At 44.3% G+C, this 27048-nt stretch overlaps 1 long non-coding RNA gene across 1 annotated transcript; it reads right to left on the bottom strand.

Moving 5' to 3' along the window:
• Positions 1-25288, bottom strand: LOC116578504. The gene is made up of 4 exons (XR_004280912.1): positions 25152-25288; positions 22699-22934; positions 3025-3111; positions 1-432 (listed from the first exon to the last, which is right to left on the bottom strand). It is a non-coding gene; the product is annotated as an uncharacterized LOC116578504 (long non-coding RNA).
• Between the last annotated feature and the right edge of the window lie 1760 nt (positions 25289-27048).

The raw sequence follows: 27048 nt of genomic DNA, 5'->3' as shown, positions 1-27048 counted from the left end.
TGTTTGGACAGCAATCAAATCAACCCCGAACAATGCTTCAAACCAAACAGACCCACGAGGTGCCCGCTCAGACGAGGAGCAGCTTCTTGAATGATGGACGGTCCATTGTCTGCCTCTTCAAGGCAGCCGAGGACATCTGCAAAGGGCAGGAGAGAGGAGAGGAGGAGGTGTTTAAAGGATCCTGGGTGGGCAGCCCGGGCTGAATCGTGGAGCCTACCATCCATCCTCCCAGATTTGGAATGAACATCGATTCCAGCCCATTTTTGAGCAAAAACTTTATAGACAGATGGAGGCACAAGAGGGGTGGGTCACGCAGATCTCGCAAAATTTAAAAAAAAAAAAAAAAAAAAAAAAAAAAAGACCATGGCAAGTGGTGCAAGGTTTATAGCACAAAGCATTTCCCTTGTGCTATCTTCCATCTCGGTGATCACCCTGTGAGGGAGGAAAGTGCAGAATTATTTTGTCTCTTCTTCAGGAGTAGAAAGTGAGCCTCAAAAATGTGAAGGAGGGGACCAAGGTCACGTGTGACTTCTAAGTGGCAAAACAAATCCCAGAATAGGGTAATTTCCATTTGGGTGTTTAAAGTCATTCTTTAAGGGGCCCCTGGATGGTTCAGTCCGTTAAATGTCTGCCTTCAGCTCGGGTCATGATCCCAGGGCTGTAAGATGAAGTCCCAATTAGGGACCCGTGCTCAGGAGGAAGTCCGCTTCTCCCTCTCCTTCCTGCGGGTGCTCTCACTCTCTCCAATAAATATATAAAATCTTTTTGGAAAAAAAAGAAATAAAACCACTCATTAACAGTGAGAAGGAAGTTGTCTGAAGGAGATTAGAACACCCCAGGATGGGACAGGACGTGGAGGGACAGGTAAGGGGCTGCATTCTATTCTGGGTAAAATATATTTACAGCGTCTGCATGACATCGCTGACTCCGCTCCCTCCCTTTCTTAACTAATATGTATTGATCACCTATTGGGTGTCGGAAATCAGGCGGGAGATTTCACGTGTGTGCATATGAGTGTGTCCAGAAGATGGAGCGACTCTCAAAAGATTACATTTCAATACCATGAAAGGATAGCTCTTTCCTATTACTACTGACTAAAACCTTCTTCCTAACCCAGAGGTACGTTTTAAGTACTAAATCTATTATTTCTAAGTATAAATTGAGAAACCACTACTGACTGCACACATCTGTACTGAAAGAGATTTTCAGCTTGTATTCTAAATTGTAGAGAACTTTAAAGGTAGCGTACAGATGCGGTAATATGCGTAGCATGATTTGTTTGTGAAAAGGGGGGGGGGGGCTCATAAATGTTGAAATGACAGTTTTTCTGGAAGGCCAGAAAGCTACAAGCAGCAGTTTCTAGCAATCTCAGATATGCTACCATCATATGAAATGATCCGCACCCTGGATGTTTGCTTATGTCCTGGCTTACGGTAGCAGTTGTCATAATCATCCTTCAGATTTTATTTTCATTAAATTCTGCTGGCACTATCTCTATAGCATTCATTCTATCAATGTGTGGAAGTATTTTTTTATGTAGATGGATGTGTGGCCTGAAGATAGACAGCTCTAGGCAATGGGAATCTATTAAATAATTTTTAAATTGCAAAAGCAATAAATGCCAATTATAGAAAATGGTAAAATATATAAGACTGGGGAAAAAAAAAACAATAACCACCACCACCAAAATTAGTTTTATTCCCATTATTCAGAAATAACTACTAGTAATCTTTCTTTTTTAAAGGAGGCTCCATGCCCAGGGTGTAACCCAATGTGGGGCTTGAACTCAGGACCCTGAATTGAAACCTGAGTTCAGATCAAGAGTTGGACGCTTAACCAACTGAGCCACCCAGACACTCCACCACTGCTCACAATTTAATATATACCTTCCTGCATTACACTCTGTATGATACCTTAAATTCTTTTTTAGGTTAACATATAGGAAAAAAAAATTCTCATTATTAAACAGCCTCAAATTTTCTACTGTACGGATGCCATATGGATACACCATGACTTGCCCATTTTCCTTTATTTGTTGGCATAAACTTCCAGCAATGGAACTACAGGGTCAAAATTTGCAAACACTATAAAGACATTTATTTAAAAAATATATATATTTTTTAAATCAAGTCTTTTAAAATACATGTTTCCAGTTATCCTTCGGGAGGATTATATTTCACATTCTCAGCAGCGGTAAACACGGGAGAATTTGTCTACCCAAAACTCAACCTGCACTGGACTTCTCAAATGTTCACCAGACTAAAAGGGCAAAATGATTTTATTCACATTCAAATTTTTCATTTTGCTGATAACTGGAAAATGGCCTGTTTATAACTTTTTTTTAAAGATTTTATTTATTTGAGAGAGAGAAAATGAACAGCTGGGTGGGGCAGAGGGAGAGAAAAAGGGAGAAGCAGACTCCCTGCTGAGGAGGAAGCCAGATACAGGATGGATCCCGGGACCCTGAGATCATGATCTGAGCTGAAGGCAGGTGTTTACTTGACCAGAGAGAGAGAATCTTAAGCAGACTCCATGTCCAGCATGGAGCCTGACACGGGGCTCAATCTCAGGACCCTGAGATCATGTTCTGAGGCAAAATTAAGAGTCAGGCACTTCACCCACTGAGCCACTCAGGCGCCCCTGAAAGGACCTCTTTATAAAGGAGATAGTACAACATAGCTGAGAGTAATTGCTTTAGCACTGTGGTGGGGAGATGAGCGTTTATAAGAAATGACATGCTTAGGAAGGTAAAGGGCTTGTTTCAGGTTCTTAGTGGAGGAGTATGAAACAAACTTTTGGACCTACCACGCATGTATTAGTTATGGTTTGCCACATAACAAGCAAGCCCAAAACTCAGTGGCTTTAAAGCAACACTGAATATTATCTCCCACAGTTTCTGTGGATCACGAGTTTAGCAGGTCATGGCTGGGTATTTCTAGCTTAGGGTCTCTCTTGAGATGGGGCTGCAGACATCTGAAGGCTCGACTGGGACTGGAGGATCCTTTTCCAAGGTGACCCACTCACAGGGTAAAGGATGCTGGTGGGAAGATCCAAAGTTCCTTCCATTTGGACTTTTTCATAAGGCTGCTTGAATGTCCTCCTGACCCAGTGCTGCTTCCAGAGAAAAGGAAGAAACTGTCATGCCCTTTCTTATTTTTCTTCAAAAGTCACATATCATCACCTCCTCCATGCTCTCTTGGTCACAGAAGACTAAACCTGTTTCAGTGGTAGAAGGAGATCACAGAACACAAACACCAGAAGGTGAAAACGATCGGGGACCATCTTGAAGGTTACTGTCAAAACCTGCCGGCTCCTCTGTATTATTTTCATTCTCCCTACCTTGTGGTGATAAAAGGGAAAAAATAAAACACAGAAGCTTCTAAGTGACAGAGCTAGAATTTAAACTTAGGACGATTTGCTCCAAAGTCTATGCTATTTCCAGAGCACAGTGAGCTTTAAGACAGGTTACTGTATTTGTATCTGCAGGGACTTTGGAGGAAGGGCATGAGGCATCAGGAGCACCAGTGTAGCTTGGCTTTTCAGGGTTAGTCAAGGGCTGAAGAAGGGTTTTAGTAAAGGCTAGTTGAGTTACATTGGTGTCTTGACCCCATAGGGGATGTAGGAAGCAAAGAAATGGAACTGAGCCTGGGAATGAGCTGAATGTTGGAAAGGCAAGAAAGGGTGACTGAGAGTAGAGTCAAAAAGAGTAAAATCTTGGAACGAAGGCCAGTGGGGTTCCCTTTGGCCAGCCACTTCTCTCTTTAAGGGGATGTAGAGCCTGTGCTTATGGGTGTTGTATTAGGAAAAACCTCAGTACACTTTACCTTCACACAACTACTATATTCATAGCACTTCCGACACCAGATCTGATTGAGGGGCTGGGGAGGTTTCCACAACAAGCACTACTCTGTGGCAAAAGCTGCATGTCCTACTATTCAACTCAATTCTGACACTGTCTATGTCTGGAGACAACATCAGGTCCCACAGGTTAAGGCTCAGTCCCACAAGACTGCCCCATTTCAGATGCCGACCACAAGTAGTAGATCTCCAGGTAACCCACACCTTCTGTTCAACTTATTTGTAAATAAGAGGTTACCAAGAGTACTTCCTTGGGTTTGATTAATTGTGAACTCAGCTCATAGAAGTCAAGGAAATGCTTATATAGGTTTTATCAGTTCATTAAAGGACACAATAAAGGATACAGATGAACAGTCAGAGGGAGAGATACAATAGCGGAGTCTGGAAGGATCCAAGTGTAGAAGTTTCCAGCCCTGGGGAGTGGTGTGCATCACCCTCTTAGCACATGGATATGTTTACCAGCCTGGAAACTCTCCGAACTCTCTACTATTGGAGTTTTTAATGGAGTCTTCTGAGTGTAGACATGATTGATCTTCAACTCCATTTCTAGTCCCTCACCCACGCTCTGGACGATGGGGGATGGGCTGGGGCTGAAAACCCCAAGCTTCTAATCATGGCTTGATCTTTTGGGTACCTAACCTTCACATAGAAGCCATCCAGAAGCCCATCTGGAGGCACCTCATTAGAACATAAGACACTCCTATCATCCTGTTTCCATATAAGGGTTTCAGGATCTCTGGGCCAGGAACAGGCACAGAGACGAATACACACATTTTCTGATACCTCATGGGAGTATCAGAGGGTGTATAGCAATAACGAAGACAGTAGTTTCAATCAAATCGTGTTTAAGATTACAGTGGGGCTAGGGTACAGATGCCACCGGATTCCAGGTAGGTTGACTTCCCTAATTAAAAGGGCAGTTCAAGGGAACCTGGGTGGCTTATTTGGTTGAGCATGCAATACTTGGTTTCAGCTCAGGTCATGATGTCAGGGTCCTGAGATCAAACCCTGCATTGGACTGCACGCTCAACGTGGAGTCTGGTGGAGATTCTCTCTCTCCCTCTCCCTCTGTCTCTCCCCCAACTCACACTCTCTCTAAGTAAATAAATAAATAAGTAAAAAAAATTTTTTTAAGGTTTGCAGGGTGGTTTGAATGCTGTCCAAGTGTGATGGCACACAATAATTGTGTCTCTACGGTCCCTTCTGATTAAAAAAACAAAAAACAAAAAACAAACCTTGTCACATGGCACAGCCTTGAAATAGACCCATTACCCTCTCGTCCACGTCTTCACCCTTCTGAAGCTAGGCTTGTTCTGGAAAGACCTCAACCCCTCTCTTCTGATGTTTTTCATTTGGAGAGCTAACTGAATTTTAATTGTGATTTGTTTGATCATTATCTGCTTGGGGGAAACAGCACGAGCCGCTGACGTTTCCCATGGAACATACCCCCGAGAACTTCGGAACCAGTGGGAAAGTTGATATTTTCGGGGTAATGGTGTGGTTGAGGCTCTATTACCTGCTTTTAGCTTTGGAGAAAGTATTCTTTAAATGGAAACAGATTGAGCGGGCAAATTGCAAACCTCTAGCTCTAGAGCTCTTCTTCCCCATTAGCCAAGGCTAAACGGCAGGCCTGGAAATCCCTTTTCAAGAGCTGCAAATGACACAATTTCATTTTAATGTACTACAAGTCCTTACGGGCACATGCTTGATTTCATGGTTCCCTCTGAATTTGTGATGTAAAGGAACCCAGGGCAACTTTTAACTTGGCCAGCGTCTGAACACCAGGCTGCTGGATCCTGAAGTCAGCCATCGGTGGAATGTGCTCTTTTCATCTCTCCTCTCTAAATCTACTTTTTATTTGCCTGCATAAAGGCATGAGAGTCCCTTTTATGTGATGTGGATAAAAGCCACAAGAAAGAGATAAAGCATGGAGCATGTACAGGGCCCTTAGGGGTAGAGAGAGCAAGGAGTTTGGGATGGCTCTTTTCACCAAAGAACGGCGGCGCTTGGCTAGTTGAGACAATTACAGACAAGACAACTGTGGTCTCATTTGCATTAATTGAGGACTATCCCATTGTTTAGACGGTTTCACCAAGGACACTTGAAGACGGGTGTGCATCTCCGACCCACAGTCGCACAGGTGATTATGACATGGGTGGAGAAACAAATAACTTACACGTTGTTGCAAAGCTGTTTGCTTTTGACTCCACCTGCTCCCTGAGATCACCAAGCATGGCTTAAAGTAGTGTGTTTGCTTCTAAAAGCTTCTTGCTTTTCCCCTTCTTTATCCAAGGCCAAGAATGTAATGCCGTTGGCTGGGTGCTGTGTCATCTTGGCATACGTTCCTCTCTAGCCACTGCCTTGGTATTGATTTCAAGGGCCTGATGTGGATTTGCCCACTGCGCCCTCCCTTGTTTGACTGTGTTCCATCAGCCCTACTTACTACTTTTAAGACCCGCAGAAAGAACGATTTATCCTTCTTCTTGTTAAGTTTAAGAATGAGTCCTTTTCACATTACATCAGCAGTAAGGGCAGATGAGAATTTTATTAAGGTGGATAGACCTCTCCCTTTATATCTTTTGGGTTCCAAAGTCAAGTGGAGTGGAGTGAGATCATATTCTCTGGGGAGAAATCCATAAACGTTCACGTTTTTTCCAAATGCCTTGCTTTGTCATGAAGCTTTCAGCATCTACCCACTGCATAGATGGGCAAATAGAGACCTGTGAGTCCAGCAATGCGATAAAACCCAAAGGGAAGTTTCTGGTAATAAAATCTAGGAGAATTTCTAACACCCTATTAATGAGCTGCAAGCCTAAGGCTTAATGGAAAACCAAGCCCCAATAACTTTTACCTTTCATTCAAATTAGGGAGAAGCTATTTTGACATTGTGTAGCCCCAGAGAGATCTCGTGCTTGCGAGCTGGGCTTTAAAATACACCTGGACATGCTCCATTGAGTCTTAAGTTTTGGGCAACGTTTTTCCAAAAAGCAGAACATTCAACACATTTCTCTGAAAATCACCCTCACGCAATCCGGGCTGCTCTATGAACGCACCTTTGCCTTGCTTTCTCCTGAGCCTTATCCACACACTCAAGCAAAGAAGCCGCCCCCAAAGGACTCAGACCACAAATAAAAGTCAAGGGAGAGGCCCCCAGCGAGGCCCTGGCATTCCCACATTTCCATATTTCCAGATCTGGGGTCCTGTGTGCAAAGCATGAACTCTCCCCTCTGTGCGATTCCCGTCGGTCCGCCTTTCTGAGCACTGAGATTTGTTGCTGGATAATTCTAAATGACCATCGTCCACTAACAAAGCCATTCTATTTAGATGTGGGCAGATGAGCCAGAAAATGGGTGGTTCAGGCAGATTTCATGAGGCCTAATAAATCTTCAGTAAATTACAGCTCATTCTCCGCCTCTCCCCTCGTGGGCTCTTTGTCTTGCTAATACACATTACGCCCTGCCTGGCTTCACGCTTTCAGGCATCTTGGAGGTGAGGTCTGTACAAAGCTGCAGATGTGGACATGGAGGAGACCTTTGCCCCAAATGTTAGCCATTAACATCAGCGTGGCCCACAGAAGAATTTTACTGCGGTTCTCGGACTCAAAAGACCGCTCAACTCACAACCTGGGAGCTTAAAGCAGCAAGGAAAGGGAGAGAGGCCACCACTGTCTGTTTAAAAATGGTGTGTTTCCAGTTCCTGGGTTTCAAATATGCGGAGAGCGCGCCAGGGGCGTGGCCTTGTTAGTTGCAAGAGCTGTCGAGTCGCAGTATTTAAAAAGTGGCATGCGGAATGGTGAGAAGTGAAAAGTTAATTACCTTCTCTGCCGACATTTTGATAAGTAATGTTACATTTCTCACATATGCTTCAGGAAAATGTCTGAGCACATCCTTGCCTGTGATCACCTTTGAAAAAGGAACACACGCAAATGGGACTTAACTATCTTGCAAGTTCCTTTAGGCAAGATAACTAGGAAACTGGGAAAATATACTGGGAAAATATACATGATAAAGAACTCATTTCCTTCGGGCATAAAATACTCTTATAACTCAGTAAGAAAATGAATAATTACCCTGTGAGGGGGGGGAAATGGGCAGGATACATAAAGTAGCAGCCTACAGAAAAAAAGAAAAGTAGTCGGTGAAATTCGGCTCCCTTAGTGGAATAAATGTATTAAACAATGAGCGATCATATTTCTCCTATCAGATTGGCACAAACTTATAAGCTTACTAAATAGGCAAGAAAACAGACAATGTTCTTATAATTCTGGCGGGAGGATATATTTTTGGACAGTGGTATGAACACATTTCAAGTGAAACATGCATACATCCTTTGACCCAGCGACTCCACTTTTGGTGTTTATCTTACTGACATGACTTTGTACAGCTCTACAAATATATGTGCCAGAAAGTTTAATTGCAACAGAAATGGGAAAAAAGAGGGGAAAGTTTAGATGTGCATACATGAGGCAGAGTTTACTTTTTATTTTTTTACTAAAGATTGTGTGTGGGGGGGGGTGTTGGGGTAGAGATAGGACAGAGGGAGAAGGTGAGAAAGAGAATCTCAAACAAACTCCCCACTGAGCACAGATCCTGATGCAGGACTCGATCTCATGACCCCAAGATCAAGACCTGAGGTGAAACCAACAGTCAGATGCATAACTAACTGAGCTTCCCAGGCACCCTCATAAGGCAGAGTTAAAATAAAATCAGAATATTCGTGAAATGGAATGGTATGCCTTTGCTTAGAATAAAATCCATGCGGCAATTCAAATAGTCAGGATAATACAGACTTTTATTCCCAGAGATACCCTCACAGCTGATGCCTGCCTCCACAGTACGTATATGGTGACTATGAACTGGTAGAGGGAACCATCCCAACACGGTGGTAAGGAGAGCTGACTCTGAACTCAGCTTTCTTGGGTCAGGATTTTGGGTCGACCAGTTTGTCTTGGGGTGAACTTGGACAACATGCTTAAGCTCTATCAGCCTTAAAAACATATAAAATGAGGGGTTCCTGGGTTGCTCAGTCGGTTGAGCATCCAACACCTGGTTTCGGCTGAGGTCATGATCTCATTGGTTGGGAGATCAAGCCCTGCATCGGGCTTCATGCACGTGCACTCTCTCTCTCTCTCTCTCAAATAAATAAATAAATAAATAAATCTTTAAAGAGAAATACACACACATATATAATGACAAAAATATATATATAAAATGACAGTAATAATGCCTTTCTCACACTGCTGTCTTAAGTGATACAGTGTACATAAAGTGATAAATACGGTGCCCTGCCCCTACTCTGTTACACACTCTGTTTATAAGGGATGCAGCTGCTGTCGACTGCTGTTGGCTGCTGTCATCCTTAACTGAGGAGAAGTTGCACCAGAAAAGCACACAATGCAGGCATGTGGAATGATGTGGGGACTGGTTGATCTAGAGGACAGATCCAAGGCACCAGCCAGGGCGATGATGGCACTGTATGTCACTGATTCACTTTCTCTGGACAAACAGTGGTACCTATGCCAGAAACAGCATCCTGTCCACATGGGAAAAAGATTCTATGTACTAAATACTTTGATTTGGGTGTATGAGCCTATCTCCGTCACCTAATGCTTCTTCCTCTGTGTCTCTTTAACTACAAATTCAACTTCCAGATTCAAATGTGGCTTCTGAAGGTCCCATGACCTCAACACCCTCAAACAAACAAGACATGACAGCCAAGTCTATTTGAAACTCTGAAAGGCATTAACACACACCTGATTACCCTTTGCTAGGTGGGGGCCCATCTCCCCCTACCTTGGGTTGCTCCCTTTCTTGAAATCTTACAGCTTCACTTCCTCCCACATGTCTCTATGGTGCCCTCTGCAACCTTGTCCCACAGAATTAACACCCACCTTTTTATGATCTTTTCACAAAACAGTTCCTCAACTTCCTTATTGGCTATAGCTCAGGAGCACAAGGGCCACTGTGCCCTGAAATCTTGCAAATTCCGTGTTTTCCTCGTGCCTCTGTTCTTCCATTGCATCCACCCAGGAAAATAACAAACTTAGGAGAGCCTGACCAAAACCTCGTCTGGGCAGCCCTGAGCATATGATGTCTGCTAGAAAAGGGACTTGCAACTGAGTCACAGGTAATCAAGGCTTTGAAGGCAGACTACCAGGAATTAGCGTACATTTCTTGGTGAGCTGCACTTTCTGCAGGAACTGTTTGCATAGCTTGACCACTGCTCAACCTTCGACTTCCACCACCACCAGCAGACAAGACACCAAGTTCTATCACCAGAATGGCACCCTCTTGCATCTGTCCTGCCTCTTCTGCTCTCTTCAGTTACAATGGAAGACTTTCTTCTCCATCATTCTGATACTGACTCCTTCTTCTTTTTCTCTTTCAGTGGACCTCGTCTCCTCTCTCGCTCCCATGCTCTGTCCTTACTTCCTCTCTATCTTGCTGCCCCTGTCTCTCTCTTCCCCCTTGATCTCTGCCTACAATATTCAAACATGCTCCAATTATCCCCATTTTCAGAACTATCTCACTGCGTCCTGCTCCTCATAAATGCACACCATCCCTCTCTCTTCCATCCAGTCCCGCACTCCGCCATTCTGCTCAGACTGCCTTGGATACAGTCAGTGATGCATTCCGTGTGGCCAAATGGGAGAGACTTCTCAATTTTAATTTTTCCTCCCACTTGTCTCCTCCATCTTTCTAGAACATTCCATTCTCCTGGCTTCCATGATGTCACCAACTTCTGATTTTCTCCTACTTCTCTGGTGTCTACTTCTTGATTGACTTTTCAGACTCATCTTTCCTTAGAAATTGGGGCTTGTCCTCCTTCTTACTCTATGCTCTCTTTAGGCAAGTTTTCTAGTCTTTTGCTCAAATTATTTCATATGCTCAAATTATTTTTAGAGAAGGAGAGAGAGAATCTCAAGCAGACTCCCCATTGAGTGTGGGGTTTGATCTCACAACCTTCAGATCATGACCTAAGCCAAAATCAAGAATGAGACGTTTAACTAACTGAGCCACTCAGGCATCCCTCGTATGCTCAATTTTTAAATTACTACTATTATTACTACTATTACCAATAAAACTAAAATAAGATTTAAGTTCTTGGCACCCACTAGCTTTTTAGTCATTTTTCATGAGGATTCTATGTGAATGTTCTCCCTTACATTAAAAGGGAAGCAGGCATGGAAGGCTGAGGAAATTTGTCCAAGGTCCTACAATAAGTTATGGGGCTGAGACCCAAACCTAGGCTACCTGACTCCAAATATTCTTAATCGTTGTGCGATACTGTTGAGGTCCCACGTTCACATACCAAGCCCCAATTTATATCTCCGGTCCAGACCCCTCTTTGAACTCCTAGTCACAGAATCATAAGCTGCCATTGTGCCATTTACTTCACGGAATCATCTCTACCTCAGTGTGCTTGGAGTTGAATGCTAACCCCCATCCTCCCCCCAAAACTCTCCTAAATTTGCCTTTGCCTTGACTTTTCCACCTCAGCGGATAACACCATCTTGGGTCAGTTGCTCAAACCTGGATTCATTGCTGACATCTTCCATCAGCATTTATCCAAAGTGAGAGGGGAGAGGAAGAGAATTCTCTCCTGCCTCATTCCTTTCTCACTTGGACCATAGTTATAGCTTCCTAACTTACTTCCTACATCCTACATCCTCTCCAGTCTATTTTCTAACAACTAAATGATCTTAAAATAATGCAAATCAATTATGTCATTCCCTTGCAGAAACTTCCCCGCAATGATTTAAAGATAAAGTCCAGAATTATTCCCATGACCGATGGTGCTCTCTGTGACTTGGCTGCTGCTTATCTCTCTAGGCTTGTTTCTCAAACTCTGACAGACAACCATCCCCCGTGACCCTGGTCTCCTGTATTTCTCCCACGTGCTCTTCCTACCTCAGAATCTTCTAGGTATCTTCTTTCTGCTAAATCTCTTGTCCCTGGAACAGCCCAGGTGAAATTTCTTCCTCACTGAGTCTCACTGCATCTTGTAATTTCCTTCACAGCACTTATCACAATCTTAAAATCATACATTTATCCATGTGCATAAAGACGAATATAGTCTTTCCGAAGGGACTAAGTGATAAGTGTGAAGGATGAATCTCTTGATAACTTCTGTATCTGGAACCTGGCATAACACTGAAGAGGTAATTGACACTCAATAAATATTTAGTGATTGACTAAATCAAACGAAGGCCTGATGGTGTACTAAGCAGAAATATAAAAGCTTGAAAGGTCTAAATCAAGGACTCTCCAATCGGGGTCTCCAGATCCGTCTATCCTGACCTTGCCATCCTAGCGCTTGTAGGCAATAGCTTTGTCTGTAAATGGGAACAGTTTCTACCAAACAGAGCTAATGGGAGCATTAAATTGCCACATGTATGAGAAAGCATAATACCCTGTAAATAACTGACCTCCGTAAACACTAGTATTCTTCCTTACTTTCTGTTGCTCTCCAGAAGCTACGGCCATGCTGTTTAAGAGACAGCATAATAAACAGACAATTTAGAAAAGTATTCTCTATATGGAGATTCTTAGAAGCCAGAGGTGGAATTAAAGGCCTTCCCTTGACCGAAATGGAATACACAGGTTCTTTTAGAACTATCCCACTCGATTTCTGTGTTTGGAACAAACAAACAAACTTCCTTTGTACTCTCTTTTCAACTGGATCTTAGCTTAAAAGTAATCTAGGAGATCTAAACCACACGTAAACCCTGGTAAGTAGATAATGGTCCCCAGCAACTGTCAGTATTTCTGGAAAAGGGGAAGATCAAACACAAAAAGGATTTTCTCTACTAAAGCTCCCATCTATGAGTTCTTCTTATATTGCATCCTGCCGGGTACTTACAAGAGATAGGCTAGGAGCCTACATCTGCTTCTGAAAGATAAACTCAAGATAGTGTGATTGAGTGTTGATTTTCCCCCCTTATTAGTCTTGTCAGACTCCAGCTTCTGAATTTATAGGGGGGAAATACGGATATCTAATGGCTTTAGGAAATGTTAGCTGGAAACATGACCTCCTCTTGGTACAGATCTCACCATCAGTTAACTACTAATTTAAGATTCAGCAAAGGGAAATAAATTCAGATCTCAGTGACAAAAATTGCCTTTGGGGTCTTTCATCTTTGTTGTTAATGCTAATGGCTAATAAAGGGTGCAGAATCCTTAACCCAACTCTGTCATTTTTATGGCAAAGGGCAAATGGAACACCCTGGAGTTTTAAAGCCTAGCCACTACAGTGATGGTTTGCTCTTTTCTGTCTCCCCTGGATAGTTCACTTTGTTAACTGCCTGTCCACAGACACCGCTTCTCATCGTGTCTTTGGTGCCCAACTTCTTCCTCTCCCAAGGAAGGATGGCTGCCCTACTCGTCCCAATTCATTTCATTCAATGAGATGAGAAAAGGACACAGCCAGCATCTGGTGTCTCCACTTCTATAATGAGTAATCGAGGTGATATATCAAAATAAAGATCTTGGGTTTCTATTCCAGTCCCACAGAGGGAAGGCACTTCCAAGGTTACATGGGCTGCTCATGGCAGAGAGGTGGATGGACAAAATGTCATCGACTATCCATCACTATGGTTTGTCTGAAGCATTACCCATCATAAAGATCAAAATCACTAACTATTCTTGTAACAGTAACAAAAATGCTAAGATTCGAACACAAAAGGGTATCTGAGAGAAGCACGAAGGGACATTCATCCTTTTGTTTATTCCACAAATTTTTGAGCTTGTGTCATGTGTTAGATACTTTTATAAATGCTTAGAATGCATTATTGTGCAGAAAATACCCCCTTCCTGTGTGCTGTTTATGCATAATGTGTGCGTGTGTGCCCGTGTGTGTGTGTGTGTGTGTGTGTGTGTGTTAGAAAGAGAAAGAGAGCGAGTGTGGAGAAAAAACAACCAACAAAAAAATAAACATAATATGTATCTTTTTGCATCTTAAATAATCTGTTAGAAAGTGTTACAAACTATGGGAGATGGAATCTAAAAGAGACCAAAAGACCTTATAGTTTTAATGATAGTAATCAGGGTAGGCTGCAGTGACATTACTGGTCAGGAGTTACTTGAGTGGATATTTAGGGAATATGCTCTCCAAGCAGAAGAGATAGCCAGGGCAAATGTTCATGTAATAAAAATAGTCCCTAAAAATGCAGCTGAGCTTTCTTGGGGGCACTCAGGGGCTCAGTCTGTTAAAGGCCTGCTTCAGTTCTGGCCATGATCCTGGGGTCCTGGGATTGAGCCCCACAATGGGCTCCCCACTCACTGGGGCATCTGCTTCTCTTCTCCCTTTGCCCTTCCCCCTTCTGGTGCTCTCTCTCCCTCAAATAAATTGATAATATACTTTTAAAAAATAAAAATAAATTAAAAATAGAGAACAAAAATGCAGCTGACCTTTCTTAAGATCCCTCTGTCCTTCCTGCTTCTATTCTCCTTGATCTAAATGCCAAGGGATCATGCCTTCATGTTTTCAGAGAAGTAGAAGAACGACACAGGAGGCATTGACTCCTTCTAATAGGATTCCATCCTTATTAGCAATTGCTTGTGGCTTCACAGAAAGTGACTGGTGGCCCTTTATTATCTTCTATTGAGATATTACTGGCATGTATGTAAGTTTTAGGTGGACCATATGAGGACTAGATCCACATATAGATCGCAAAACCATTACCACCATCAAGTTAATTCCTCTATCTCTGCACACGATGAAGATTTCATGTGCTCTGCTACGGTTTAAGATTGACTCTCTAAACAACTTTCAAGTCTACTATAAACCATTTTTTTTAAGATTTTATCTATTTATTTGACAGAGAGAGACACAACGAGAGAGGGAACACAAGAAGTAGGGGGAGTAGGAGAGGGAGAAGCTGGCTTCCTGCCAAGCAGAACACCCCATGTGGGGCTTGATCCTAGGACCCTGAGATCATGACCTGAGCTGAAAGCACACCCTTGACGACCAAGCCACCGAGCCACCCTACTACAAATCTTAATATTTACCAATCTTACAGGTAAAAACTGACATTGCATTGTTGACACGATAGGCATGTCTTTAATTTTGAGTGAGAGGTATTATTTATTCACTAGTGCTACTTATTTTTGTAAACTGCTCATTCCTGCCCCTTTTACCTTTTTCCATTGGATTTTTTTTCAATTAATTTTTATGGGTTCTGAATACCACAAAAATTAGTCCTTCATCACACTTTCCAAGTTTTTCTTTTTATTTATTTATTTGAGAGAGCGCGCGCGCACAGGGTTGGGGGAGGGGCAGAAGGAGGAAGAGAGAGAATCCTAAGCAGGATCCACAACCATCTGGGAGCCTGACACAAGGCTGTTATCTCACAACCCTAAGATCAGGACCGGAGCTGAAACCAAAAGTCAGTTGCTTAACCGACAAGCCACCCAGGCGCCCCTTCTTTATGTTTATATTCTTTCATATGTATCTATATATGCCTATATATATATATAGCCACCCTAATATATTTCTAGATGTACACATAAGTTCCTTTATATTTTCTTTACATCGTAGGTCTTGACTTTGCATATGATATTTAGAAACATTGCTATACACCATGCAAGAATTTTAACTTATGTGGTTCAATTTAACAATTTTGGTGTAGAGGATTTCTATAAAGCTTAAACAGGACCTTCCACACAAGATGACTTTAAAAAAAATTTTTTTTCCCAAATTGCTGTCTAGAATACTTATGGTATTTTTTTCAGTATTTACAGTTTTAATCAATTTGGTATAACAAGCAAAATAACACTCTATTCCTTTGCTCTATCTTTCCCTTCACTATCACGCTACCTGAACCAGTATTATCCATGAAATATTTCAAAAGTGACACCCGTAGCATCTTCTAAATTCATACTTCTTTATGTATATTTAGTGTAAAATTAAGTTTAGAGGCTATTCACAGCATTGTGCAAACATCACCCCTATTTCCAGAACTCCCATGTATGTTGAGGCTAATTCTGAACTTGCGGTCCCCAAAGTAAGTGTACCTGTGTCTGTGGGTTAGAACCTGAATCTTTTAACTACCAGCCCTTTACAATGCATTTCAACAGGCACATCAGTACATTTACTCTTACAATTTCTTTTCTAGAAGGCCAGGAAGAATTAATTGTTCTGCCAATTCATTATCCGTAATAATGTGTTTGTCTCTTGCTTATTTTCCCATGAAAAGTAAGCCCTCTCCTTACAGAATTACTTTAAGTGTTTTGATATTTGCTTTCCTGTCACCAAAGAATTACCTTAAGTATTTGGATGTTTGCGTTCCTGTCCCCTGAGGGAACAAGGCCATCACACATATTTTCTCTGTGTCTTGAAGGTGGACCTACCCTACAGATCTCCTGTTTTCCACCTGTATTTTATCCAGGAACCCCCGCCCCTCCCCCAACTTATCCAAACGTGGGCAGTGTTCCAGCAATTGCCAGGTACTCTGGGGCAGGAGGTAAAAGGAGGTTTAAGAAAGCACCCCTGCTCCAAATTTGGGCCCAGCAGGTACTTCATTGCAGATGATTTCTTTCACGGAGAAAGAATTAAACACGTTCTGTCCCACTCCTCCCCAGCCCCAACCCTCGTTTCTAAACTAAGGAAGCTTGTTTTGAACAGAAATGCTTTTTCACTGTCTGAGGACAAAGGGGCATCTCCCTTACGTCCTTCCACTCTCACTCTCTATGGGCATCTACCCTAGGCCAAACCTGAACGCCATCATGAGGACGTCTGCGTCATTTACAGAGTTGGCCTCCACGTGTCTGCACCTGTCTGCATGCTGCGTGGCCCCGCCCCCTCCTCCCGTGCAGGTTGGGACGGCAGAGTCTCCCTGTCACGTTCCTAGACAACAAGCAAGGCTCTGTTCCACCGGCTTGCCAGTCCCCCCGCGACAGCCCTGCACAGGTGGGCGCTGGCTCCCCGCTGATAAAGTAGTAATGAGCACCTAATTATGGATAATTGCATAATGAAGGGCACTCCTGCCTCTGCCAGTTCACAGCTGCAGCTGGTACCTGAAGGACTCCAGCTTGTGGCAACAGGTTCCTTTCTCCGTGAATCATTTGAGGGGAAAAGGCAGCATGCCAGCACACCAGCATGGATTAAATTATCAGCAGCAAGTCGGTGCCTGATTCCCGTGTCTCCAGGGCAGGATGGGGAACTTGACTCGTCATTCTCCTAATTATCCAGGGAGATTAGTTGGTGCACCAAGGCTCTGGACTAGTAATAATGGCTTCCATTTGGAGAGGGGCTTGAATATCCGGGCTCTGCAAACACACCCTCCTGAGCTTCCATTAACCCTCTGCCCATGTGTCCTTTGCTAACCATAGCTCCCCTGAGTGGTAAAGTGCAGCAGCATGGGACCCAAACGTGCCTGTTCGGGCAAGTCATCCAGGACATCTATTAAACGTGTACACTCCCCAACCCCTATCCGAACCTACCGAATGAAAATCTGCCAGCTGTTCCCAGGGCTGCCACTCACCATGACTCAGGCAAGCCACAATTTCTATTTGTCTTGGTTTTCCGAGCTGTAAGAGGAGATGGACTCTTCAAGAGCCTAGAACATCATTTTTTATTTTTAAGATTTACTTATTTATTCATTTGAGAGAGAGTGAGCAAGAGAGAGAGAACATAAGCCCGGGGAGCAGCAGAGGGAGAGGGAGAAGCACACTTTCCACTCAGCAGGGAGCCAAAGCCGGGCTCCATCCCAGGACTCTGGGATTGTGACCTGAGCTGAAGATAGATGCTTAACCAACTGAGCTGCAAAGGCACCCCCAGGAACATGATTCTTTGACACCTGGCCCCACTAGGTAGGAAATGTCACTGAACTATCCAACCTAAACCAATCAACCATTCTTGGGCTACATGTGGTGGATTGCACTTTCCAGAGAATGCCTGCACGATCTCTCATTCCCTCCCCCTTGGATCTGGGTAGCCTCATGATTAGGACGTAAAATGTGATGAAACTTCTTCCTGGTTCCCTGGGGATGCTGACCCTTGGAACCCACTACCATGTTGTGAGGAAGCCCAGACAGCCCGTGGACATGAAGAGACACCCACCCCACAGTCCTGGCTGAACACCAATTTGCCAGCAATGGGGGTGGCCATCTTGAAAGCCAATCCTCTGGTTCCTAGTCAGGGGCTCCAGCTGATGCTACATAGAACACACTCATTGTCCACCACATAGCCCTTCCCAAATTGCAGCTCTGTAAGAAAAAAATATATATATATATGTATATTGGCATATTAAGTGTGAACATTTGGGATGGATGGTTTGTTAGTCAGCAATAGATAACTGATAGCCCACAAGACAAGTGAGCGTGACGTCTATATTTGAACAACGAAAATAAGGTGGGTTTGGCTGTTGTCAGGCCACATTATGGATAAATTTAATGAAGGGGTTGTTTGGATCTAATTGGCCATGTTAATTATAAGAGGTGTGCCAGATGGAGGAGTTTAGAAATGACATCAGAGGCAAATGCGAGAGTCAGGAACCCACCGCTTTTACCCCCGTGTAAGCTAATGACATCCGGATTTAGGTCTGCAATGGTGGACGAAGGAAGGTGAGACAGTCCAGGTGTTATTAAAATAATCAACAGGGCACATTGTTTGACCATAGAAAGATTGAGATTCGTGCTGCTAAGCCCTTAAGCTCAGCTCACTTTAAGAAACTCTTGGGGCATCTGGGTAGCTGAGTCAGTTGAGTGTCCAATTCATGGTTTTGGCTCAGGTCATGATCTCAGGGTGCTGGGATAGAGCCCTGTGTGGGGCACAGGGAGTCTGCTTGGGATTCTCTCTCTCCCTCTCCTTCTGCCCCTTCCTCTGATTATGCTCTCTCTCTCTCTAAATAAATTATACACACACACACACACACACACACACACACATAATCTTAAAGAATCCTGGAACTCTTGACAGAAAATGGGAACGTTGGAAAACTGGCCTGGAAAAAACTTTCCATCACTTACGGGTTGAGGCATGTTCCAGTCAGCTTGAATTTACTAAGTGTTTCTCTCATGAATGAGGGAATCTGATTCTCACATCTGAGACATACAAACATGGGCCATCTGGAGAGGTTCAAAGGGGAGCATGCTGGTTGTGGTCTGTGGCACGCAGATGGCCATCTCCTCCAAGGCCATGTCAAGTGGCATTTTCTGGTGACCTTGCCACGTTCAAGTTTGGATTCCAGACTCATGGGTTGAGAAACTTGTTCTTTCAGCGTACTGGGACTGAGGAGGGAAGGCATTAACCAAGTTGGAAAGACTAACTGATAGAACCCATATTCTAACTTAGTAATTTACAGGGAGAGAGGTCGCCTTCCTGGAATCCACCTCTCGGCATGACCCACACCTTCTTTCCATATACATATACATATACATATACATATACATATACATATACCTATGCATATACGTGTACATACCAATACCTAATCACAAATCTTATTGGGAATTAAATCAAAAGAAGCAGTGGTGCCTGTGTGGCACATTTATTTGGGTAAATGACTCTTGGTTTTGGGTCAGGTCATGATCTCATAGGTTGTGAGATAGAGCCCCGAGTTGGGCTCCATGCTTAGTGCAGAGTCTGCTTGATTCTCCCTCTGTCTCCCTCTGCTCCTCTTACCCTGCCTCAAATAAATAAATAAATCTTAAAAACAAACAACAACAACAAAAAAGATAGAAGAAACAGCTTGTGATACTCTTTCATGATCCAGTTAAGATTGCCTGATGCAGGATTCCTCTGTGGTAAGATGGGTTTCCAATGGGCATGGAAACCACATCCAGTTGCCCAGTCCCTCCTTCTCTCTGAGACTGTGCCAAGATCTTTAGGGACTCTCCTTTCTCTGTACTTCATTGCGGGACCGCTACACATCCCTTTAGAGTGACAAAGGGAAAGTTTAGCTTTGGACGATGCCCAGGGTCACTTGGCTTCTCTTTCCTAGGGTCTCACCAGATGTATCATTTGTCAGTTTCACAATACTAATCGAAGCCAATCTAATGTTCATGTTTTTGCCAGGAGTAGCGCCTGATGGGAGTTCTGACCCCATCTAACGAGAACCATCTTCATACTATGTGGACTGGAAAACAAAACTGAGATTTATTTTATTTTATTTTATTTTTAAGATTCATTTATTTAATTTAGAGAGAGCAAGGGGGGAGGGGCAGAAGGAGAGGGAGAATGTCAAGCAGACCCTACTCTGAGCGGGGAGCCTGACACGGGGCTCTATCTCACGACCCTGAGATCACCACCTGAGCTGAAACCAAGAGTCAGACACTTCACTGACTGAGCCTCCCAGGCGTCTGGAAAACTGAGATTTCTGTGAGAGACTGATTTCTAAAGCAAGGAACGAGGGGGTAGTTGAAGAAGGGAAGAGCCTGTCCAAGGGAGACCTGTGTGCAGGTGAATAGAAGACTTGAGGTTCAGGGCAGATCTGAACTATGGGCATCATCAGTTCCAGCTAACAAGAACCAGAGAAATGTAGACAGCGAGACGGTAGAAGACGGAGAAGCAGCCAGGAGCAGTGTAGGTGACTGGCGCTGACGCAGGTAGGTCTGGCAATCCAGTTCCTTTGCAGATTGAAGCTTGTCTGTTCCCTTTTTAAGTCTGCTTGTTCTTAGGCAATGTCCCTGAAATTTGGGGATGTAAGGCAAACATATGCCAGTCTTGACAATCAGGTCTGTGCTTTCACACGTGATTCCCTACACAAAGATTTTTTTTTTTTTTTTTAAGCAGCAGATGAATGTGTCCATTATAATTAAAGATGCATTTAAAGGCAACCCCGGGGGAGCAGGAGTTAAGCAATTCACTAAAATTCAGATGCTTTGCGTTTATCACCGTTTCATCTAATCTTAGTGTTCAAATCTAGAGTAGATCAGAATGTTTTCTGAGGGATCGGAAACTGTATCTTGAAGTCTCTTGGGATCGCATAAAAATTCAAAACAGACTTCTTCATAAAGCTTCTTCTCACCTTCTAGAAGCATATCTCGGCCTCAACCCTATGTCGAAGAGGGATGTGGAAACTGTAGGACAGATGGATTTGCCCTTCTTTTATAGATTAGAGCCCCAAGGGCATCACTGTGAGATTCCGCATCTTTTCCCCTAATCAGAAGCTTTTCTGATAATTTTTTGAGGCCAAGAGGTAGGAAGCAAACTTTGTGTTCTTCCCATGGCACTTGTGCCAAAAATTACATGTCCTCACATGAGGGTAGAAACCCTTTTAAGACTCAATTGAATGACTTCCTTCTGATAATCAGCTAAGTTTGCATCAGGAGGTATAGGGGAACCTGACCTTTTGGGGGCACATCTAAAAATTTCCAAATAAATACGAACTTAAGGCATATTATTTTATTTTATTTTTTAAAATATTTTATTTATTTATTTGACAGACAGAGATCACAAGTAGGCAGAGAGGCAGGCAGAGAGAGAGGAAAGGAAGCAGGCTCCCTGCTGAGGAGAGCCCGATGCCGTGCGGGGCTCGATCCCAGGACCCTGGGATCATGACCTGAGCCGAAGGCAGCAGCTTAACCCACTGAGCCACCCAGGTGCCCCCAAGGCACATTATTTTTAAACAAAATGACCAAGCCCCAGGGACATGTATAATTTGAAGAAAGATCCCAGGTTTATCCCAAAGAATGTGACAATCTTTAAGAAACAGTGTCAGCCTCAAAAAAAAGTCAGACTGAGAAAGAACGTTGAAAGAAAATATTAGCTTAAGAAAAATTGTGCCCTAGAATAGACATTCTCTCAGAATGCCTTTATGTAACAGTATCTTGCTTCTTTAAAAATAAATAACCATGTGATTTGCTCCTAGGGCATAAGGCTCTGGGTAGAAACTGTCCCCCAGCTCACCATATAAGCTGTTATCCTTTATTTTTTTATTTTTATTTTTTAAGATTTTATTTATTTATTTGACAGATCATAAGTAGGCAGAGAGAGAGGAGGAAGCAGGCTCCCTGCTGAGCAGAGAGCCCGATGTGGGGCTCGATCCCAGGACCCTGGGATCATGACCTGAGCCAAAGGCAGAGGCTTTAACCCACTGAGCCACCCAGGCACCCCAAGCTGTTATCCTTTTAGTCCAAAAATGAACACCAGCAAAATTAGGAAGTATCTAAGTTCCATGGCTGACTAAAACAGGAAGGAGGGGCTTTTAAAACTTAAAAAAGAAGAACACAAAAGCCTGAAAAAAAGGAAAGACGACTTTTAGTTGCGGACAACAAGTCCCTCAGGTTGGCTAATTTCTAGTACCTTCGTGAAGGTTCCACAGACCCGCATTTTTCAACAGTTAAGCTTTTCCCAGTAGGCTCATGTGGTTCCCGGGGCGGCGGGTGGGGGGGTGAGAGTCTCCTGCCCAGCTCCAAGGTAGAGGGTGTTTACAGAAGGAACACAGAAACGTCCCATTTGGCAAGACTTCCAGAAAAGCTATTTGTGGCTGTTCCTCCCCTAAACTTGACACCCTCCCCTGAAGGGATAGGATCTCTGTGGCTCACTCTTCTTAGGGTATCTTTCCTGCCCCGCCCAGCACACAAGGCCTTAGAATGGAAAAAGCTGAACTGCTAGCAGCTTGTCCCTTCCTGTCACCGGCAGACCTCAACTCAGGCTTTGTGGGGACAAGAAACCTGTCCAGTTTCTCGTCTTTCTGTATCCCCCTCCCAAATCTATCTTCTCTCTGGGGTTCCTGCATAAAAGTCTCCACGGGATGGTGATACTTCCTCCAAAAGTCTCAGAAATGCTTCTCCTCCTGCTATAAGCATCTCCCCCATCCCACACCTCCTGGCACATGTCCTTTCTTGCAGACATGTTTGAATGCAAAGGTGACCACCAGCCATGGCACCAACACACCTCTGGGACTTGCCGCTTTTCCAGGACAGATCAGGGTCCGTGAACAAGCTCGGAGACCTCTAGAAAGGCGACTTCTGCTCTGGGAAAGAGCCTTTCAACAGTGCTGTGCTGCGTTGTGAGCCCCAGGTGAGTATCGGCTCACAGAAAGTCCTCGGCCACTGGAGAAGGCAGTGATGTTCAAAGTGGAGAAGATGCCATTGACAGATTCCATCAGCATCTGGGTTATCACAGCATGCCTGTGCACCAGAAAAGATTTATTGCCTTTGGAACAAGATCTAAAGCTAAATACTATAATCGTTTCAATCACCAGTTATTAAATCCAGGTACGGCGTGGCACAACACTGTTGTGCTCATGTGGAAGGCGTGAGGGGCTGGTGATTCTTGTAGACTCCAAAGCAACAGATGTCTGCCCCCTGCCCTTGCACAGAGCTTAAGAAACACCAACCACAAAAGCCTGAGCCCTGGGTGTCTTTAACACCCAGTTATTGTGCTGCTTTGAGGAACCCCATTAATTTGTAGAGATCACGGTGTGTACAATGTCAGGCATGGGACAAAACAGACATGAGGGCAGTTCCTCTTGGGCTAGCAGGATGATCCAGCAGCTGGGGACATGGGGAGTGGCTTTCTGCACAACCCCCAAGCCCTAGGCTCCATAGGAAGCTGAGAGAAGCATGTATCTCTCAGGGGTGTCTACAGTAGGCCCTTGCATATAATTCAATTCTCACTCAAAGAAGTAAGGACTTTCGGGGCGCCTGGGTGACTCAGTGGGTCAATCCTCTGCCTTCAGCTTGGGTCATGATCTCAGGGTCCTGGGATTGAGTCCCATGTCGGGGTCTCTACTCGGTGGGAAGCCTGCTCCCCCCACCCCCGTCTGCTTCTCTGCCTACAGCAGAATTTTAATGTTGGGAGCCCAAGGGCACGTTTGGATTCTAAGGACCTACTGAGTCATAGTCCCCATGGGTTATTTTTTCAGTTTGGATAGGTCTATGGTCTGTGGTGGATTCTGCAGGGTAACCCTCTCCCCCACCCGAAACCCAGGACTTCCCACCTGAAGGACTCATCTCATGAGTGGGTCATCCTCTGTGTCAGAACTTGGTTACACTTTGGAAGATGGATTTAAAATACAGATATCCAGGCCACACCACATGAGATTCTCATTTAAGGGGTTTATGGTAGGGTATTTTGTTTGTTTAAGTCTTCCAAGGGATTCACACATGCAGCCAGGATCTAAGTGCATGCTCCCCTCCATCAGAGAAGACAACTGTTACTCTGAATTCTCCTTCCCATCACCTGCGGACTATACTGTCCCTTTGCCCAGAAATCAGCAAGCAGGGGGGGTCACTGATACTAGGAAATTTGCAAAGAAAGGGGAGAGTGCCCATCTACATCCAGACAGGACAAGTCAGTAGGTTCTGTGGGACAGAGAGAGTCTGTGAAGTTAGGAAGACACCAGATTTAGAAGGGCAACTAGGAGAGGGAAGGAAGTGTGGACATGCCGTGGTAGATCAGCAGACATCCCGACCTGCTACAGCGTCTCGGGTAACTTCATGACCGAGGAGGTGGAATTTTAAAATTGTGCCGGAATTTTCTGTAAAAACTTCTAGGAGTATGAATTCCTAAGGCAAATTGTTCTAGGGTGACACGTCACAAATTGGGGTACATTATTGTCATGTGAGTGGCCTCTCATGGGTGTGTGATAAACATCTGTTTTCCCAGGAGGCAGGTCTTCGGGGATCTGGAGTCCCATGGAGGCAGACTTCATACGCTGAGCTTATTGCTTTGGGAAGAGACAGATACATTTACTTAGGATCTGTATCAGGGTCCCATGCGCTATACCAAAAGACCACAGACTTAGCAGCTAAAAGCAACATATTTATTTTCTTCCAGTTCTGGAAGTCAGAAGTCTCTAATGAGTTGGCATAAAATGAGCTTTGCCTTTCTTCCGGAAGCTCCAGGGAAGAACCATTTTGCGACCTTTTCCAGCCACAGTAACATGTCACTCCGGCCTCTCCTTCCCCAACATCTCCCCTGACCCTGACCCTGCTGCCCCCCTTTGTAAGGACCCTTGTAATTACATCAGGTCCACGTGTATAGTCCTGTGTCATGCAGGATAATCTCCCCATCTTGAGATCCTTCGTAACACCCGCAGAAGCTTTTTGACTATGTAAGGTAGCATACTGACAGGTTTGGGGGGTCCCCAGCATGCCGACGTCTCTGGGAGACCATTGTTCTGCTTACCACAGGAACTTCGCAGAAGGAAGTGAACCAGGATGCATACATAACATCCTGAAATTCAGTATCACCGGAGTCTCACTCAGGGACTGTATTGATCCCAGGTAACTCCACTGTCCTGCGGGGAAAGAGGTGCTTGCACGAGAGGTCCCGTAGTGCACCTTAAGCACTCCCACATGGGGGTTCATTAAGGATGCATGCCAGCAGGAGCATCTCTGTACCTGTGTGCCCGTATCTGTCCAAGGCTTTACACCTGTCTGCCCTGGTGGGTCTGTTGGGGCTGGTCAGGTCAGGCTTTCCTGAGCGGGAAGAAGGAAGGACTCATGGAGAGGCAGGACTTCCTGCTAATATGTACAGATGAGAGCTATGCCGCTACTTGGAGAAATAAAGGACTTGGCTCTCTTTGCACCCTGAGTGGCGATGCGGTGATTTAGATCACAGTCCTCTGAAAATCACCTCACAAAGGCCAGCACAGGGGAGAGGGCTCAACGTTTACTGGTCTCACAAAGAACTCCCCCTGGGGAGTCTTGTCAAGACTCAGCCTCTGATTCAGTGTGTTTCTCCGAGGGGGCCAAGGTTCTGTATTTCTAATTAGCTCCCAGGGCAGGCTGATGCCGTCAGACCTGAACCCATTTCCAGCAGCAAGAACATGGAGTAGGGGGGGCTTTGTGGCGTGTGACCTGTGAACTACAGGCCCCCACCCTTAGGAGGACCCTGCTTTTGGTTCAATGTTCTGCTGCCATCATTTTGAAATTCTTAATTCACATTTTCATTTTGCAGGGGCCCCATAATTTATGCATCGCATCCTGATTTGGCGTCAGAGCGGGGTTCAAATCACAACATACTGGAGAAAGGTCCTTGGCTCCCACACCCATTCCCTGCAACTGTAAATGAGATGGGTGGCAGTTGCTTGGGGGGGGGGGGGCGGTGAGCTGGGAGGATTAAGACCTGGCCTGGGAGGTTCATGGGATGACAAGCGGCTGCTGTTCTGCCCCATCAGATCCGACCCCAATTACCAGGAACTAGAGAGTGCTAATGTGTGACGGTCGTACACTGTTAATGTTACTATTTTTTTTGTTGTTGTTATTTGTGACTATTTAATTCTTAGTAATCATTTCCTCCTTAATCTCATTTAATTGGTATTAAAGCCTTGTGGTTACTTTTGTTTTAATTTTGTTTTGGCGCCGCTGCCGGCTTACAGTAAGAACTTTTCAAAGGGAAACAAGGTAACCCTGAGGCCAGCCATTTCTTCCTAACAGCATCAACCTGAATTCTTTCTCCATGTGAGTCTCAACTCCTTCCCGGACTAGCTGGTAACAGCATCAGTCACAAGTTTGCCCTGAAATCCGAAACTTGCAGACCGATGCTCTCTGGCCAGGTAACAAAGAAGGTGCCAGGATTCATTAGATCCGAATTTCCAAGGTAAAATCAATCAGTCAATGAATCAATCAATCAATCAATCAAGGTGTGCGTGATAAATTAGGTTATTTCTGTGTATAAAACAAGAATGAAGATCAAATAAAGCATGGGAGGAGTACAGTTGTTTGGACAAAGGGTACAGTCACCAATAACCCAAATCCACTTATGGGTGAATCCAATGCATTGCTATAATTCATCCATTTGAGTGATGTAATTTCACCTCCTACTTTCTTGGTTGTGGCATACTTGGAGAGATGTCCCTGCAGCGAAGGGTCTGGGACCCATCTCTCTCCACTGTTCCTCTCCAAAGTGCGGGTCAGCGTCCTGTCAGCCTCCCTGTCCTCAATTATTTTCAAAGAAAACACACACTAGAGGCTCAAGGTAGTCACTTGACATTCTAGCACAATTCTTCTCCATCTTGGTTGCACCTTAGCAGCCCCTGGGCTCTTTTAAACCATACCACTGGTGGGGTGCCTGGCTAGCTCAGTCAGTTAAGCATCCGGCTCTTAATTTTGGTTCAGGTCATGATCTCTGGGTCGTGAGATGGAGCTCTGCACCGGGGTGGAGCCTGCTTAAGATTCTCTCTCCTTTTGCCCCTCGCCCTGCCTCCTTTATCTCTCTCTCCCTCCTAAAACAGCAAAATAAAATAAAAAACCACATAAACATACCAGTGCCTGGATCCTACCTGAAATGATTGCA

The sequence above is a fragment of the Mustela erminea genome, chromosome 18, assembly GCF_009829155.1.
Source record: "Mustela erminea isolate mMusErm1 chromosome 18, mMusErm1.Pri, whole genome shotgun sequence".
NCBI lineage: Eukaryota > Metazoa > Chordata > Mammalia > Carnivora > Mustelidae > Mustela > Mustela erminea.
This window is presented reverse-complemented; position numbering and strand designations above follow the sequence as displayed.